A 19,849-nucleotide genomic window follows, 5' to 3' on the forward strand; every position below is an offset into this window, starting at 1 on the left:
ATCAGCGCCCAGTCCAGTGGAGGAGCTGTCACAGAGGCTGGGACATTCAGTAGTCCTGTGCAGGGGCGACTACAGAATTTATGGGGCCCAGTACAAAATGAAAATACATTGTAATTCTAATGAACAAGTTACTGAGAGTTTTCAACTGCTTACAGTAGAGCACTAATGTAAGCAAGCGGCTCTTCTAAGTGCAGGGTCCTGTGCAAGCAGGGGTGCTATGCCTCTGGTCTGGGAGCTTCCTGGAGCCGGTGGCGCTGGATTCTCTGCCCTCACATGGAGGAATGGGTAGGACTGGGTGTAGCCAGAAGAGGCAAGAGCAAATGGGAAAGATGAGGACCATCTATTTATAGCAACTTCCTTTAAAAACAAATTAATTTAAATAACTGTTAAGTCATTTAAAGAAAAAAATTAAGGAAATAAAAGCATATGTTACATGGCGATCTGGCAAAAATTGTGATGAGTCATTTGAATAACTGGAGCTGGGGAAGTTGCTGTGTGTGTGTGTGTGTGTGTGTGTGTGTGTGTCCGTCTGTGTGTGTACAAGCATGTAATTCTCAGTGTGTGCACATGAGTCTTGTATGTGAATCTTTGCATCAGTGAAGATGAGCATGTCTTTGAGTGTTGGTGTGTGATATAGTTGTGTAAACTGGAAGAGTGCCTGATCTTCAGTCTACTGGCGTGCGAATGTGTGTAGGGAGACCTGTGTGGATGTGTGCATGTAAAGTTTTCTTACTCTGGACTTCTCCAAGGAGAATGTAAAATTGTCAACCTCTTAGGGCACCTGGCTGACTCAGTCTGTAGAGCACGTGAGTCTTGATCTCTGAGTCCTGAGTTCAAGCCCCATTTTGGGCATACGGATTACTTAAAAACTTAAAAAAATTTTTTTAAATGTTTATTTTTGAGAGAGAGAGAAAGAGAGACAGAGCATGAGTGGGGGAGGGGCAGAGAAAGAAAAAGACACAGACTCAGATGCAGGCTCCAGGCTCGAGCTGTCAGCACAGAGCCCAATGGGGGGCTCAGACTCACAAACCGTGAGATCATGACCTGAGCTGAAATCAGATGCTTAACAGAGTGAGCCACCCAGGCACACCCTCCAATTTTTTTTAATTAAAATAATTGCGGACTTGTTTACACTGGGCCCATTTCTGATACCTGTGTGTTCGCTGTTGCCCCAATAACGCTGTGTACGGCCACAAACAGGGAAATGGGGGAACACTGCTAAATGCCAGTGATATGAGTTTTCCTTTTGGGAGGATGAAAATGTTCTAAAACTGATTGTAGTGATGGTTGCACAACTGTGAACTTGCTAAAAAAAAAACAAACCACTGAATTGTACTATTTAAATGGGTGAATTTTACTGTATATGGATTATGTCTTAATTAGGCTGTTAAACAACCACCACAAACATTAATTTTCTTTTTTCTTTTTTTTAATGTTTATTTATTTTTGAGAGAGAGAGAGAGAGAGCGAGCAATTGAATGTAAGCGGGGGAGCGACACAGAGAGAGGGAGACACAGAATCCGAAGCAGCCTCCAGGCTCTGAGCTGTCAGCACAGAGCCTGATGCATGGCTTGAACTCACCAACCGCAAGATCATGACCTGAGCCGAAGTTGGACATTTAACCGATTGAGTCACCCAGGCGCCACAAACATTAATTTTCTTGCTTATTGGTCTACAGGTGATCAGCAGCTCTTCTGGAATGAGCTGAGCTTGGCTCTTGGCTGCAGTTGAGTTCAGGTGTATTGCACATGTTTTATCTACGTGTCTTCATCCTGTTTGCATGAGCAACTGCTCAGGCACATTCCTTTCGTGGTGAATGGCAGAAGTCAAAGAGAGTGAGTAAACACAGGTAAAGTTTCTTAACACCTTGGCTCAGAACTAGCACTAGAACTAGTCACTCCTGCCCACATTGCATTGGCTGGAGAAAAAAGTCACATGGCCAAGTCCAACACCAACTGCTCAGGGAAATATATTTGCATCTCTCTCTCTCTCTCTCTCTCTCTCTCTCTCTCTCTCTCCTACTTCAAGGCCATATGGGGGAAGAGAGTGAAGAATCAAGAACGATAATCCATGGGGCGCCTGGGTGGCTTAGTCGGTTAAGCATCCGACTTTCGCTTGGGTCATGATCTCACGGTTCGTGGGTTCGAGCCCCGCGTCGGGCTCTGTGCTGACTGCCAGTTCAGAGCCTGGAGCCTGTTTCAGAGTCTGTGACTCCCTCTCTCTCTGACCCTCCCCTGCTCATGCTGTCTCTCTCTCTCTCTCTCTCTCTCCTAGAAATAAATAAAATTAAAAAAAAAAGAATGATAATCCAGTCTACTGCACGTGTGTGTAGCATGTTGCTCTTGCTCCTTTAGAGATTTGGTTAAACATAGAACAGACCCAGCTTCCAGGTCCAGGGTAGCCTAAGGTTGCCCCACAACTTCTGCCTGTTTCTATATTTTATTTCTTCCTGCTTCCTTCTTCCTCATGCATCAACTGGTCTCCGAGCTCTTATGCTTGTGTGAACAATCTTACTTCCACCCTGAGCCAAACCGAGGTGAGAAGCCCAGCCCGTCACTAATTTTGAGAAGAAATACAGTCTCGCTCAGCACTTCTTGCATTTAGGAACTTAGCTGAAGAGTTCAAGGCTCATGGAGAAGCCTCACACGGCACATTGCACAGCCTCCTGCTGTGTGTGTGGCTCTACCAGTCTCGCATCTGCCTGGAGACTTCAGGGAAGACTTCCTAGAGGAGGTGACATTTGACCAGCTCTTGAAGGCTGAGGAGGAGTTGGGCGCAAGACAAGGACAGGAAAGAACATTCCAGGGAGTGAGAACAGAATTGATACAGTGAGGAAACATCTGGAAGAGTTGAGAAAATGTAAATAGCTGTCATGGCCACAGTGGAAGGTACGATCAAGAGTGGAAGGAGCCGTGGAGCATGAGGCTGGAGCATCCCACGTGCCCAAGACCAGTGTGCTTGCACTGTGTTCAACTAGGCTAGAAATCTTCGTCCAGGGGCACCTTCCCTGTGTGGTTTTGGTTGGAAAGGCCACAGGAAAGATCTGTGTGAGATATGGAAGGTAGAAGTGAAACTAAGCCATGTGTGTATGTTTTATAATTGTTTTATTTTATTTTTTTAAGTTTTGAAAGGGGGAAAGAGCACGCATGCGTGAAGGAGGGGCAGAGAGAGGGGGACAGAGGATCTGAAGCAGGCTCTGCACTGTCAGCACAGAGCCCGATGCGGGGCTCAAACTCATGAACTGTGAGATCATGACCTGAGCCGAAGTCGAACGCTTAACCCACTGAGCCACCCAGGTGCCCCCAAAGCCATTTTTTTAATGCTCACGGTCGAGACGGGGTCCCAGGCACTGTGCACGCAGGTTCCAGTAGGTCCTCTCAGTGGCCCCTGTGGCTGCAAGTTCATCCTCTCAGCTTCCAGTTAGGTCTTGCTTCCCCTCGTGCCCAGCCCCCCCTTGACAGCTGGTCCACATGATGCAGGGACAAGCTCATTGCCTAGGCCCCTCTACCAGCGTCCACAGCTGTGTACCAGCTAATCCCTGTAATTCTGTCTTTCTTTCTTTAAGTTTACTTATTTATTTTGAGAGAGTGAGAGAAAGCGTGCAGGGGAGTGGTAGACAGAGAGGGAGACAGAGAATCCCAAACGGGGCGCACACTGTCAGCACAGAACCTGACATGAGGCTTAAACCCACTAACGGTGAGCTTATGACATGAGCTGAAATCAAGAGTTGGACACCCAAATGACAGAGCCACCCAGGCGCCCTTTAATCCTGTCTTCTATGGTGTTCATAGTGACCGTCTGGGTGCACCCTGACTGATGAAGCCAGGATCACAGAGGCTACTGTGCACCACACTGAGGAGTCTGGGCTTCGTCTTTTAGCACTTTTTCCCCTCAAATTCCATATGAGGACCGCTGGGAGAGAGGTAATGCTAACTGTTCACCAAAGCCCCTTCTTCCTGAGCATGAGGTTACACCTCCAGCCTCCTGTGCAGCTAGGCAGGGCCGTGTGATGAAGTCCCAGCTAATCGAATGTGGGCTGAAGTGAAGCGTGCACGTCCAGGCCTGGCCCCCAGGTCCTTCCGTGTGACACTGTGGACTTGATCTCACTTCCCCAGTCTGCTAGCTGAATGCTGAAGTCCAAGTGGACTCCAAGGTCTGGAGGCTTACAGGGCCATTAGCTTAAAAGAGCCTGAGTCCTTTAATGATTCCACAGAGCAAAGAGCCCCTGCTGCCCTACCTGGGCTGTGACTTGAGAACTAGATTTTACTGGGTAAAGCCAGTAAGATTTGGAGTCGCCTGCTAGAGTGGGTATCCCGCCTTACTGAGAGCAAGCACTTTCACAGCCCTAGCCACAGCCTGTACCACTGTTGCTTTAATCACTTAAAAGAAACCCAATGCACTCTCTATATAACCTTAAATGTATTTAAAAATGTTTTAGTGTTTATTTATTCTTGAGAGAGACAGAGAGAGAGAGAGAGAGAGAGAGAATGAGTGGGGGAGGGACAGAGAGAGAGGGAGACACAGAATCTGAAGCAGGTTCCAGGCTCTGAGCTGTCAGCACAGAGCCCAATGTAGGGGTCAAACTCACAAACTGTGAGATCATGACCTGAGCCAGAGTTGGACGCTTAACCGACTGAGCCACCCAGGCTGCCCCAACCTTAAATGTATTTAAAAAGAGAAACTTGTGGGGCACCCTAGTGGCTCAGCTGGTTAAGCATCAGACTCTTGATCACAGCCTAGGTCTGGATCTCAGGGTTGTGAGTTTAAGTCCCACGCTGGGCTCTGCACTGAGTGTGAAGCCTACTATGAATGAATGAATGAATGAATGAATGAATGAATGAATGAATAACATAAAAAGAACACTTCATGTTTCTTTCCACGAATAAAAAAGCAGCATCACTCATCATAGAGAGAAGGTAACAGTAAAAAATAAACACACTGAAAATCAAACAATGATGTGAAATTCTCTCTGTGTCCTGTGCCCAGCAAGGGCTCTGGAACCTGACCTGCTCATGCTTCGCCACAGAGGGAGATCCGTGCGTGTGTGATTAAGTGTTAAAGACAGGCTAGTACCAGACTGAGACTCTCTCTTTAAATGTTCCTCAACCGCCGGTGATGATCACACCACACTCTATGAAACTATCTGAGCAAAGGAAAGCTGAACAATTTTAAAACATTTCTTGTTACAGAAGATTGCAAAAGCATACACATCAGTGTATGTCATACAGATGTGTGACGCCTAGGTGGCTTTGACAACCATCAAGTTTTTGCCATTCTTACACATCTACTATCCATACCACCTCGCCTCCCTTTCTTTTTTTTATCCCAGATTTTTTTCTAAAATGTTTTAATGTTTATTTTTGAGAGAGACAGAGTGTGAGAGGGGGAGGGGCAGAGAGAGAAGGGTACACAGAATCTGAAGCAGGCTCCAGGCTCTGAGTTGTCAGCACAGAGCCCGATATGAGGCTCGAATCCACAAACTGCAGGATTATAACCTGAACTGAAGTCAGATGCTTAACCGACTGTGTCACCCAAGTCCCCTTTTCCTGGATTATTTTAAAATAAAACCCAAACATCATATAATTTCACCTATAAATACTTCAGTACATAGTTCTAACAATAAGGACATTTAAAACATATGTTTAGAGAACAATGTCATATTGTACTTAATAGTCTGTGTTCAATTTTCCCTAATGACCACAAAAATGAGGTTTTATACCTGGTTTGTTTAAATCCGGACACAGCACACACTGCATTTGGTTGGTAGGCACATAGTTTCTGCGAACCCGCTGTTGGATTGATTGGAGGAGATGGCCTCTCTCCACACCCACCGCCCCAGCAATGTGACTCTGCAGCCTCTTGAGAAGTGGGATCTATTTCCCCACCTTGGAATCTGGGCTCGATCGTGGGGGACTTGCTTTGGCCAACAGGATGCAGAAGTGATGCTGCATGATTTCTGGGTCTGGGTGCTGACATGATCCCACATATTCTCTTAGACCTCTACCTCAGCCAGAGGACAGACTCAGACAGCTTGCTGTAGGGGCAAGAGAACTTGTGCAGAAGAATTTTCCTGGGTGAGGACATTCCAGACAAGCTGGTCCCCACCTGACCTGCCTGCTGACCATAGATGCATGAGCAAACCCAGCCAAGATCAGCTCACCCTGGCCCAGACCAAAAGAACTGCCCACCTGACCACAGAGACCTCATTCATTATGAGAAGTAATAAGTCGTTATTTTAAATCACTACATACTAGTGTGATTTTTTAACTTCGCATTATTGTGGCAAACTAAGAACTGATACAAGCCTACAAAATTAAACAGATTTATAAAAATATCATTAACTTAAGACACTAGGTCATTGGTTCTTTGGTTTTTGACATCCTGAGACTTCTAATTGTATCCTATGTGTCATTTAATGTTAGTCCCTTTATTTCTTGTAAACTGGTGGTTAATCTTGAGTATGGATTCAATTAAGATTGGTTTTCGGCAAGAATACGTTCTAGAGATACATCCTCTGCCCTTCACCAGTAGGTACACAGTGTCTGGTTATCCCACTTTGAGTAATGTTAAAATCTATCTGTGGGTTCAATCAATAATTTTAGACAAGGTTGGGATATCCAAGGAGACTTCCTGTAGGAGTCAGACCCCTCTGAAAGACAAGTGGGATTTAGACAGGCCAACAGAAGTTAGAAATATTCCAAATGAGGAGGGAAGGGTGGTTAGCATGAGTCAGAGAGTGTTTTGAAAATGTAGAGAAAAAGTGGTTAATTCTCCCTCATGTCAGCTTCCACTGTTATCCTCTGGTCTACAGTCCAGAGCAGGAACCAGATTTTACCTCTGGTTTTAAGTACAGTAAGTTGATAATAGGTACATGGAGTACTTTGTTGGGACACATTGTGAAATTGCATTGCTACCTAGTGGAAAAGATTGCTGTGATTGGCTGCTGCTATCTCTCATGGGTCTAGGGTACTGCATGGTGTGAATCTGCCTGAGATCAATGACTGTGTCCTCATTTCAGGGTCTTTGACATTGAATCCTAGAAAGAAATAACGGCTAAGGGATCCCTGACATGACTTGTGGTAGACTTTCTGGTTGCCTACCAACCTTCATTCATCTTTTTGTCTTTCCTAACAGAACCTTAGGTATTAGATGGCAGAGACTAATTAAGACAGGGGCACCTGGGTGGCTCAGTCAGTTAAGCATCTGACTTTGGCTCTGGTTATAATCTCACTGTTGGTGGGTTTGAGCCCCTCATTGGGCTCAGGACTGACAGCTCTGTCTCTCTCTCCCCAAAACAAATAAACATTAAACAAACAAACAAAAAAAAAGAGACAAACAATGACCTAGTTCTAGCCAATGAAAAACAAGGGAATGTCTCCTACTTGGGCTTCTGTAGAATTTTTTTCTTCCTGAATTAAAAGAAAAGTGTGAAGATATGCTTCCCACCCCAACTTCCTTTGGGGGGTGGGTGCATGAGAACATGATGCCTAGAGCAGTGGCAGCCATTTTGTGACTATGGAGAGATATGGCCAACATGTTAAGGATGGTGGGACAAAAGAAAGGAAAGAATCTGAGTTTTTGATGAAGTTGTTGAGTTATGAACAAACCCTGGAACCTCTTGCCAAATTGCCTATTGTAAAAAGTAAACCTCTATTATTTAATCCATGTTTACTCAGGCATTCTTTTACTTGTAGCCAAAGACAACTCAGAGGACACACTGACCATCTCCAGGCTTCGTGGGTGTGGTTTGGGCTAGCCTTTGCAAATGGGGTGTAGTCCGGGCTAGCATTTTTGTGGCTGAGTCATGAAATCAATTTGGTGGGTCATGACCAACATTTAAAAAATGAGACACAATAGATAATATGAGAATGCACAGCACACAGAAAGGATAAATATTGTTTTTGCAAACTCTCATTGTACTATGTGTGTGCCAGGTTAGGTTCTCCAGGGAAGCAGATCTAGAGACAGAATTTAGTGTTTGGGAGGTTTATTAGGGACTATTGTTGAGATCAACGCCTGTGGAAGGGAGAGGAAGGAAGCAGCAGTGGGCAGTGGAAAGAGGTCAAGCTGGGACGGAGGCCCTCCAATGACCTTGACTAACCCCACAGGGAACAACGTGGCAGTTAAAATGGCTCTTCAGAATCGTCCTGAGTTGGGCCAAGATAGCCAGACCTTTATACCCCTACCCCCGCAATCAGTCATCGGATATGAGTGACCCCTGGGAAAGGGTGTGACATTGGGCAAAGTGGCTCCCTTCAGGTGAGGCAGGGACTCAGCCCAAGGGCTTGACAGCTGGAGACTTTCTGCAGACAGCACTCGGGAAAGTTAACAAAGTCCTCCTCGGAGGAGGATGGAGCACTTCCTGTCCATCTCTGTGTGTGTGTGTGTGTGTGTGTGTGTGTGTGTGTAAGAGTGAACCAGGCTGTAGTGCAGATGAATTCCTTACTGTGTGTCCTGGTCAGAGTAGTCTGCGGGCCTCCGGCTGGGCTGTGTTGCACTTCGACCTGATTTGTTTTCCCTGTAATTATCTTTTGGGGTGTAGCCACTTTTCCCAAGGCTCCATTTGTGAGAGTCAGCGTTGTCCTGGTGAGACAGCCCTGGCACATGTGAACGCCAGGGCCGAGCCCAGCTGCCGGTGCCTCCCGTGCATTAAGAAATGGCAGCTGCTGCCGATGTCCCCAAATGAAACGACTAAGAAAGATTAGAGCCAAGCAATGTCATCATCCCTGATGAAGCACACACAGGAGTCTTCTGCTCCTCCGGGGTCCCCCTTGATCCCATCTTGGCTTGTTCCTTTTTAACCCTCAGTTCAGCTCTATCTCCCTTCCCCGCCAGCTTGTCTTTAGCAAATTGTATTTTAAGTTGTGTAATTATAAGTGGGTTAAAGCTCAGAGCAAGCTCTGCTCTTGGCAAAAATCTGGAGGAACTTCCCATGCTGTTGGTTTGCAAAACCCTCCATCAGCGGCTCTTTGNTGCCTCTGCCATCTGACTGGGAAAGGAGGCCCCAGCTTTCTGCAGAGCCGGATTTACGGTCAGGTTTCCTGTGTGCCAGATTCCCTTGAGGTGGGGGATGGGGGTGGAGGCTGCTAAAAATGCAGGTCCCTAGGCCCTTCCCAAATGTGTGCTATTCCTGGGACAATCCTGGCTGCCCGAGAACAGGGGAAAGGAAAGAAAACAGGGGGTTGATGGATGGAGATCACAGTCATGCATGACAGGAGTCTCCTTCAGTGTGCGGACATCTTCGTGACCTGCGAGAAAGAGGCAAACTTATCCACAGCCTAATCTCCAGAAACCTGTAGACTTGGTTTCCTGGAGCCCTAACATCACCCTCATCAAGCTGGAAGGGGGGTTAGGTGCCTGCCACGGTGACGTGGAAAACTGAGGCCAATCCAAAATCAAATGTCCTTCCTGCCTGCAGCCCAGGGACGAGACCTTGAAACGGGCAGTGACCTTCCTGTGGGAGCTCAGCTGCTCGATGATGACACTTTGCTGGGGGCTTTTAAAAGGGAATCTTGGCTTAACGTTACCCTGACCCCCCGGGATCTTGTGAGTCTCCTTAAACACATAACAATTCCTTTGCGAACCTCCTTTACCTTTAAGCTCCAAGTATATGTTGGCAATGATACTCCAAGCATATGCATCTGAGGGTCTCGTGACTGAGGTTTTACTAAACAGGAATAAATGACATCTTCCTAACAACAGCTCACCCCTCAAGGTCCTGGACACCTCGCTTCCAAAATTCCTTAGAGACTTCAGCGTCCCTAACCGCCTCCCAACCTGAAGGGATATAATCAGTCACCCTGTACAACCCCAGCACGGCTCTTGTTGCCCACGGGTCCTGTCCCCGTGCTTTAAGAAAATCACCTTTTTGCACCAACGACGTCTTCAAGAATTCTTTCTTGGTTATCGTCTCTGAACCCCACAATCACCCCAAAACCCCATCATACAATACTATATTATCTAATCTACAGTACATAGCAGATTTCTTTAATTGTCCCCCCATTTTTTAAAATAAGTTTTTAAAAGTGTGTTTATTTATTTTGAGAGAGAGAGAAAAGGGGTGGGAGACAGAGAGAAAGAGGGAGAGAGAGAGAGAGAGAGAGAGAGAGAGAGAGAATCCCAAGCAGTCTCCGTGCTGCCAGCATGGAGCCTGACACTGAGCTCAAACCCACAAACCACAAGATCATGACCTCAGCAGAAATCAAGAGTCCAATGCCTAACTGACTGAGCTACTCAGGTGTCCGACTTTTTAAAAATCCAGAATCACAGAGTGCTTTCGGTTGTCTTTTCTTTTTGTCTCTTTTAATCTGAAACTTCTGCAGCCTTTCTTTTTTATTTTTTTGGTGGGTTATTTTATTTTATTTTATTTTAGTCATTCGTGACCTTGACATTTTGGGAGCGTCTAGACCAGTTGTTTGGCAGATGCTCCTCGCCTTCATTTGTCTGAGGAATCCATATTGTTAACATCTCCGTCGACCTCGAGCTCTTTGAAAAGATTGGGCAGCCCCGGCTAAGACACAGATGCTCTGGACTCTTACCTCTCGGTAATGCCCATGTTCAGAGGATTTTGAAACAATAGCTTTGTGGGAAACCCAGCTCCGATCTGCTCAAAACTCAAACCCAAGAGATTCCTTTAACTGTCTGCATTACTAAGCTGGTGCAGTCTGCAGCGATCCTTTTAATTTCCCTGACTTTGATCCCCCGCAAGGCGGGTGGATTCTGGCAAGGTCAGGAGCAGGCTGTGGTCCCGGGGTGGGAGGGGGGCTGGTGGGGAGCAGCGAGAAGGCACCTCTTTCCTCCACACACAGGACGTGCAGAGACCTGCAGGTGCTTGGTGGGCTCTCCTCGGGGTCCTCCCAACCCCCCCGGGGTGATACCTCCCTCCGTTTGCAGATGAGGGACTGAGGCTCTGAAAGGTGCAAGTCACTTATCCTTCACTGGTGCTTAGTTAGGGGTGACTGAGCTGGGATTTGAACCTAAGTCTGTCTGACTCTAAAGCCTGTGCGTACTTAGCCATTAAGACCCCCTTCTTTCCAGGGAATAATTCAAACAAGGTCAGGAAGGCTCTGGAAGAAACTCCAAGTCTGACTCCAAAGAGCATGCAATTTGACCCAGCCACCGGCATAACTGAGGCTGTGACCTGTCCGTGTTGGGCATCTGTCCCTGTTTGGCAGGTGGTCTTTGATTTTATTTTTAAGTGTTTATTTATTTCTGAGAGAGCACAAGCAGGGGAGGGGCAGACAGAGAGAGGGGGAAAGAGCATGGGAAGCAGGCTCTGCGCTGACCGAAGGAGCCCACCCACCGATATGGGGCTCAAACTCACAAACGGTGAGATCATGATCTGAGCCGAAGTCAGACTCTTAACGCTTAACCCTTAACCGACTGAGCCACCCAGGCGCCCCTGGCAGCAACTGCCTGGGTGCACAGCCTCGGTCCCGTTCTGACTCTGCCCTCACCTAGCGGGCGCCCTTGGGCCGTGATGGTTGTCTGTTGGTTGTCTCTCCAGACCCCGTCTTCCTCCTCCTCACCTGCCCTCTGTACCCAGGAGTCAGTGCGCTGCCTTGCCCTGTTCTGGTTGGGTTTGGCCAATGGGAGCCTGGAGGGAGATGGAGGTTGGGAGGGGAGGGAGGTCATGGCATTTATTTTCCCATCTCCTACTGGTGAGGACACCTGCATTCTTCTACTGAAGGCCACAGTTTCAGCCAGGCCTCTCTGATGGCCAGGAAAGCTGCCATGTCCGGGTCCGGTAGCGCCCCGTCCACTTGGCTCAGGGCCAGGGCGGAAGGAGCCTCGCTGCTGCTCTCCCCAGGTTACTGCACTGGTCATTCAGGTGTCCCATCCCCTGCTCACACCTGTGTCGATGGGCCTCTTCTTAAACTCTTCCACTTATCTAACTTCTCTAGGAGGAAGAGGAGGGAGGCAGGAAAAGACTTCCCAGAGGAGGTGCTTCTGACCAGATACTGGAAAGATGAGCAGCCTTAAGATGGCAAAAAAGGGGGAAAGGCATTCTAGGGAGAGGCAACAGCATGTGCAAAGCCACTGTCCTACTAAAGGCTATTTTCACTGAGCTTACTATTAGCTAAGGTTTGTGCTAAGCCCTTTGTAGGCATCAGCTCATGATAATCGTATGAGGTTGGTACAGGCACCCCCATTTTACAGATGAGGAAATTGAGGTGCAGAGAGCTCAGGCAACTTGTTTACATAGTTGAAGGGAACAGGGAGACTTTGGGGCCCAGTCTGTAGCCACTATCCTTTCTCTGGGGCATGAAGACAAATTTGTAGTCTGAATGGGAATTCATGGAACAGGAGGGCAGGGGTGGGTCCACTCACTCCTCATCTTGGGACCAGAAGCCTTAGGGGCACTTTGGCTGGCTGGGTGGCAGGATGATGGCGAGATGTTCTGCTCTGACATAATGCCCAGGATCACACGCTCCAATCCCTGTTCAACCACTTCTGAGCCTTGTCACTTTGGCAGATGGCCTAACCTCTCTGTGCCTTGATTTTCCCTTCCCTTCTAGAAAATGGGGATACCACATTACCTATCTCATAGGATTATGGTAAAGATTAAATGAGTCAATATAAAAGCACTCAGAACAGCATCTGGTGACTTCTGGGAGTTACATTATGTTTGCTATCACCATCAGCATCATTATCGTCACCATCTCATTATCTATTGCAAACCCATGGGGGTGTGGAGCAGAAAGAATTGAGCACCTTTGGTGAATTCACTTCTCCCCCTGCTGCCTGGGTCTGCACTGGTCTCTGCCAGGTCATTTTAGCCCTTTGTCCTCCTCTGCCAAATGCATACCTTTCCCCCCGACTCTCTGGCCTTCAGACCCTCTCAGAAGGAGGTTAACCCTGTCTGGCCTTGAGAATTCTGAGGCTTTGTATTTCAGGATCGAAGCGAGAGCTCTTATGAATTGCCATCACCTTCAGGAGGGCAGCCTGGGTCCAGCTCGCTGCCACAATCCGTCCTAACATCCCAACGTCTCATTCACTCTCACACTCATCCGGTGCCTTAATTGAGTACCTACTGTATGCCTGTCACTGTGAAAGGTGCAGTGGCGGGACTGTAGCAAGGAAAATAGGAGATAAAGTTCCTGCTCTTATGAAGCTGACACGCTAGAGGGGGTGACAGACAGCAAGGAAGTAAACAGCAAACAAACATGTAGTAGCAAAGAAAAACAGATAATGACAATGAAAATAGAAAGAAAAAACAAAGCAGAGAAAGGCGTCAGGGAGTCACTGAGAGGGAGCGGGAGGGGTGGTGTGTGAGTTTTTTAGCCTCAAGGAGGTGCCTCTTCCCAGGGTGCCCTGGGATGTTCGCGGATACTGGGATGTCCAAGTAAAGTTGCCCTGGGAATTTGTTGCTGACACAGCCACCATTCCTGAGGGGTCTTCTGTCAGTGTCTCTCGCCTCCTCCAATCCATCCTCCATTCTGTGGCCAACGTGGTCTTTCCAAATTTGAGCACATCCCCCACGTGCTTCTCACTGTGGCTGGGACTCAAATCCCCACTGCAGCCCATCAGACCCGCCTTATCTAGTCTTTTCTACCTCCAGCCTCAACTTTGACTGTGCCACCTCCCCTGGTAGGCTGCCTCACTCCTATCTGCTGCAATGCCCTTCCTGCTGTTTGTCTCAGTAGGTAACACCCACTCCTCTATTTCAGATGTCTCTTCCTCCAGGAAGTCTTCCATAACTACATCAGACCCTCCAGTTATGAAGTGCCACCTTCTCCTGGGACTTTCCTACATAGAACCACAGTTGGTAATTACACATCTGTATGCCATTTTATGAATGTCTGACTTCCCATCAGAATATAAACCCTCTGAAGGCAGGGAGGTGGTCCGTCTTGTTCACAGCTGTATCCCCAGCGCCTAGAACAGTGCCTGACATTTAGTAGTAGCCTTATAAATGTTTTTGAATGAATGGCTGGAGCTACAAAGAGGAATTAAGGAACCATCAATCACCAGCAAACGGGAGATAAGAGTTCTTGTACAATCTGATAAATATGATTATAAAGGTATAGTATGCCAGATACTGAGTAGGGATCCAGAAGAGGTAACAAATAACCCTGCTTGGCACAGAAAAGCATTGGACGTTGGACAGGAATCATGTGATTCATCCTGTTTCCCTTTTTGCCTTGGCTGCCTGGAGATGTCTGCCCATTCTTCTCGTGCCTGCTCATCTTTCCTGTATCTTTTTTTTGGAAGTTGCCTCAGAGCCCTGATCAAAGATAGTAGGACCTCAACGGGAAATGAAATGGGAACATTAATGAGGATTTCTCTTGAGGGAGCAACGGTACTCTGCACGACCTCCTCTAGAAACACTCGCACGAGTGCATAGAGATGGTTGTATCAAGATGTTCTCTGTGCTGACGGCGTGGAGCCTGCTTGGGATTTTGTCTTTCCTTCTCTCTTTACAAATATAAACAAGTGGAAACAATTGTCCATCAGTAGGACCTGGTTAATAAGTGTGTATCTGCCACAAAAAGGACTGAAGTAGATGTGTTCCCATAGGTCTCAAATTTCAGTGTATAAAAGTAGGCACTTAGAAAATGCAGATTGCTTCTCCCCCAGTTCTGATTCAGTGGAGCCTAGGAAGCTGTATTTTCTTTTATTTTATTATTTAGAAAAATGTTTAAGTTTATTTATTTTTGAGAGGGGGAGACAGGGTAGGGCGAGAGGGAGCGAGAATCCCAAGCAGGCTCCACTTTGTCAGTACAGAGCCCGATGCAGGGCTAGAGCTCACAAACCGTGAGATCATGACCTGAGCCGGAACCAAGAGTCACTTAACTAACTGAGCTACCCAAGCACCCCTATTTATTTTATTTTTTAGAGAGAGAGGGAGAGAGCTCAAGCGGAGGAGAGGGACAGACAGAGAGAATCTTAAGCAGGCTCCACACCCAGCACAGAACCCGATTCAGGGCTCTCGATCCCATGACTCTGGGATCATGACCTGAGCTGAAATCAAGAGTCAGACATTCAACTGACTTCACCACCCAGGCGCCCCAGAGCCTGCATTTTAAAAGAGCATTCTAGAGGATGTGATGTGGAGAGATAGCCCAATCCTGAGCTGCTGCTGATATTGACATGGGAAGTGGCTCAAGACATACCATCAAGCGGAAAATCAAGTGTCAGTCTGTTTATATGTGTGTACATGGCAAACTTTGATTGAGTTTTGCCCAGACCAGCCCTTTGCTAAGCGTTCTACGCAGTATTTCACCTAAGAAGTAGGAGCTATTATTATCCCCATTTTACAGATGAGGAAATGAGGCTCAGAGAGGTGATGTCCCTAGCCCATGGTCTGTAGCTGGTTAGGGGCAAAACTGGGATTTGAACCCAAATGTATATGATTCTGGATACATCTATCTAGACTGCCTAAATGTATCTAATACAGATGCATCTATCCAGACTGCCTAGATATGTGTGAAACATATAAGCATATGTTTGACCCCACGGAGGGGTTAAAACATATCCTTTAAATGCTGTTATCCCATTACAACAAAAATCAGTGTATTTATTTTTTTGAGTAGAAAATATATTCACATGATTCGAAAACAATAAAATTGTATGAAAAGGTGTTCTGGGAAGTCTCCCTCCATTCTCTGTCTTCCAGTTACTCAGTTCTCATCCCATTGCCCCACTTCCCACCCCAGGTAACCCTGTTATGAATGTCTGTCTGTCTATCCTCAATATCCTTAGGCAGATAAGGCAAATGTGAAAGCTAGGTAGTTTCCAGAGATCTGAAGAGCGCTAAACTGAAATGCCAACAGATGTTACTTCTAGAACAATAAGAAGCAGAGGAGGTAGGAGGTGGAGCCTGGTTTCTGAGCCCGGCTGCCTGGGTTCAAATTCCAGTGTTACCGCAAGGCTGGGTGCAAATCACTTCTCTGTGCCTTGGCTTCCTCATCTGTAAAGTGGGGGTAATAATGATTCTCGAGGAAGAGACTCTGTTGGCTACTGTTTATTAAGCACTTGCAATCAACCCAGCACATAATCTCACAGAAGCGTTTTCTTTCTGGATATATTGAAACATGTGGGCACTTAAAAAGTTTCTACTCTCAAAGACCGATTCAGAATTTCTTGGGTCTGGGCTCTGCTACCTACATTTTTCACAAACCCTGGAGTGCACGAAACCAGGAGAGCCTTCCAGAAGATTCCAGGTTGCTCCTGGGTCCTGTTGGGTATTTGCTCATTTGTTGGGATTCAAGACAATTGGCTCGTTTTGAAATCAGAAAATAATAAAAATTGCCCCCCTCCAAGAAAAACTTGCCATGCTCCCGAGAAGGGGTTTTCTTGTCCGCGTTCAGAGTCCAAACACTGAACTCCCAGTGAAAAGGCCCAGGAATCCAGACCCGCCTGGGGTCTCCTCAATTGGCAGTGCCCACTCACCCCCGCCTCTACTTACTACCTTCAGACTCTTCCCTGTTTCAAAAGAAGCCGAGTCCTGCCTCACCCAGGCTCCTGACAACAGGTTGGAGAAGTAATAAGTTGTGCAAATTAATTCAAGGGCCACCTTTGGCCTCTTAGGAGCACAAGTTGTTCCTGAGGAGTTTGGCTCGCTTCCTGGTGACACTAATTTACCTCTGAGTGCTCTTTGGGCATTAAAACTGGTCCCAGGGTTCTCTTGGGGCAACTACCTGCCATTTACTCAGTCAGTGAACCTGACCAAAGCCGGGCACACCCCTACCTGGCCTAGAAAACACTGACTTCTTTTCCTTTGCTACCAGGATGTTTTACTAATTATCACAATCATTGCTAACATTTATTGCCAATTTACCAAGCTCTTTATACCCATTAATTTAATTAATTCTCACAAGGACCTTGTGGGGCAGGACTCTCATTACCCCCGTTTCACAGGAGAGCAAACTGAGGCCAGGAGAGCGGTGGCAAACACTGCTATGAATCTCCCGATGTCCTTTTCAAAGCAAAAGAAATTTAGCAGGGAACATGGCCACTTGGAATTTCCCAGCCTCCTTTGTGGGTAGGTAGGGACGTGTGACTGAATTACGGCTAAAGGAAGGGAGGGTTCTGGAGAACTCTGAGCAACGGTGGATATGCCCACTTTGCTGTTGCTTCTTTGTCCCTTCTCTTACCTGCAGTCCGGAACACAATGCCACCATCCTGGACCATGAGGTGGGAGCCTGAATGGAAGTGTGTCTGGCTGGGGGGACGCATCCATGCATCCCTGATACTGCTCGGCACTCTAACCAGGCCTGGCCTGGCCTTTTCCAGCAGAGAGAAATAAGCGCCTTTCTTCTTTAACAGGTACCACCTGTTATAGGAAACTGGGAGCCAAATGCCAAGTCATCCCCAAGAGGCCATCTCTGCTGGGCTCATCTGATATGGAGGCTGGGTGAGGATTTGAGGCCACAGGCAAGGGGGGCTGAGGGAATCCACTCCTTCATTCCACAGATGTTTCTGAGAGCACATCATGGGCCGGCCCTGTGTTAAATGCTGGAGCCTCCCAGGAAAGGGGCTTGGGGGTTTGCCGTGTGGCCCCCAGTCCTTCCCATCCCTGTACCCTTGGCGTCAAAGGCTCTGCTGTCCCCCCATCAAGAAGTAGAGTCCATTTCTCCAGCCCTTCAATCTGGACTTGGCCGTGTGGGTTGCTTTGGCCTGTTAGGCATTAGCAAACACGACGCAAGCAAAGGCTTGGAAGGCAGTTGTGCACTGGGAATCCTGCAATCACCTCTGTGTGAAGGAGCCCGGCTAGCGCCAGCTCGCTGGACGGTGAGGCACACGGTCATTGAGCCCACTGCTGAACGTGTGAGTGAGGACCTGCTAGATCCTCAGTCCCATTTAAGCCACTCCAGGCCAGAGCTTCTCAGAGTAGTGAGAAATAATAAATGTTTGTTGTTTTAAGCCACTAAGTTTTGGGGTGTTTTGTTTAAAAAAATTTTTTTTACATTTATTTGAGGGACAGAAGGAGACAGAGCACATGTGGGGAAGAGGCAGAGAGTGGAGGAGACACAGAATCTGAAGCAGGCTCCAGGCTCTGAGCTGTCAGCACGGAGCCTTACATGGGGCTCGAAACCACAAACCCTGAGATCATGACCCAACCTGAAGTCAGACACTTAACCTACTGAGGTACCCAGGTAAAGGGGTATTTTTGTTTTTCAACAAAAGCAAACTGGCTCAGGGGCTATCAGCGTGCACTCTCTGGCTACAAGTTACAATAGGGTTCATCATCTCACAGATCAAGAAGTTGGAGGTGAGTTGGGCAGTACTATTGTAGCAGCTCAGTGATGCAAGGAGGAACCCAGATTTTCTCTATCTGGCCCCTCGCCTTCAGTGTAATGCCTCATTCCCTAACCTTGTCCCTCACGTTGTCAAGATGGCTGCCACGTGCCCCGCACGTCATGTCCTCACAAGACAGCATCCCAAACAGGAAGTTGTGACTCAGCGGGCAAGAGCCTTCTTTTTGTGTAGCTCTTCATCAGGTATAAAAATATTTTCCAGAAGTTTCCACCTCAAGTTTCGTTAGCTAAGACTGGGCTGTGGGTCTGCACCTACACAAATCATTGGCAGAGAGAAATGGGATCTGCATGTTTTGCTTCAAGGAATCATGATTTGTCCCTTGAGGTTGGATATATTGCTGCCTAAGCAAAATCAAGTTTCATCTGGCAAGCAATTTGGGGAGAGTCGCTGTTTCGGGGGACAGTTCCTGCCACACTGGGGATATGATCTGAGCAAGGTTTCTGTGGCTGAAACGTGCAATGTGTATCCAAGACAGTGGCAAGCAGATCAGTGTGGTCAGAGGGGAGGAGGCACCGGAGAAGCGTTTCCCAGAGTGGCTGCCATGGGTGTTCCATGATGGTTGAAACTGGGTTCTTTGGTGGGGTGAGGTTAAGGAAGGTTGAATACAACATTCCACCATTTGTGTTCCTGTCACTGCTGCAGGCCTTCTGGGAGCCTTGAAAAACGCTCATCGTTACCACGAATTTCCAGGGACAGGAGCGACGGAGGTGGACTGTACGTCATTCCTAAATTGGGTTTCCTCAGAGCACCTGCTGGCACTTCCAGTCAGGGAACCGGAAGCTTTGGGAATGGGGTCTCCACCAGGGTAATGGTGCCCCCGCGGGACGTTGGGCAGTGTCTGGACACATTCTGGATTGTCCTTACTGCAGGAGAAGTTGAGGGGCGGAGGCCAGAGGTGCTGCTGAACGTCCTACAATGTACAGCACAGACACCCTCCCACCGACTTCCTCTGTCAAAGAAGTATCTCGTTCAAAATCTCAGTAGTCCACACAAAAACTTGTGAATGTTCACAGCAGCATGACTCATCATTCAAAACGTAGAAACCACACAAATGTCCATCAACTGATGAATGGACAAACGAAATGTGGTCTCTCTCAACAATGGAATGGGGCTCAGCCATTACAAAGAATGAGGTATTGATCCATCCTACAAAATGAGTGAACCTTGAAAACATTATGTTAAGTGAAAGAAGCCAGATACAGAAACCACATGCTATACGATTCCATTGATGTGCAGGGTCCAGAGCAGGCAAACCCACAGGGACAGGAAGTAGGTGGTGGTTGCCAGCAGCTGACGGGAGGAGGGAACGGCAGTGACCACTGAGAGGTGTGGGGTTTCTTTCTGGGCAACGAAAATGTTGTAACATTGTGGTCTTAGTTACACAACTCTGAATGTACTAAAAAGCTTTGAATGGTAGGCTTACATGGGTGAATTGCAAGATATGAGAATTGTATACCAAAAGAGCTGTTTTGTTTTTTTTTTAAGTCAGTAGTGCCAAGATTGATAGACTCTAAAAATAGTAGTCATTAGAATGACAGAAGAAAGTTGGGGAGCAAGTGAGGGGACCATGAAGCGCAGGCTCTGA

Source organism: Crocuta crocuta, unplaced genomic scaffold (assembly GCF_008692635.1).
Source record: "Crocuta crocuta isolate KB4526 unplaced genomic scaffold, BGI_CrCroc_1.0 scaffold29, whole genome shotgun sequence".
Classification (NCBI taxonomy): domain Eukaryota; kingdom Metazoa; phylum Chordata; class Mammalia; order Carnivora; family Hyaenidae; genus Crocuta; species Crocuta crocuta.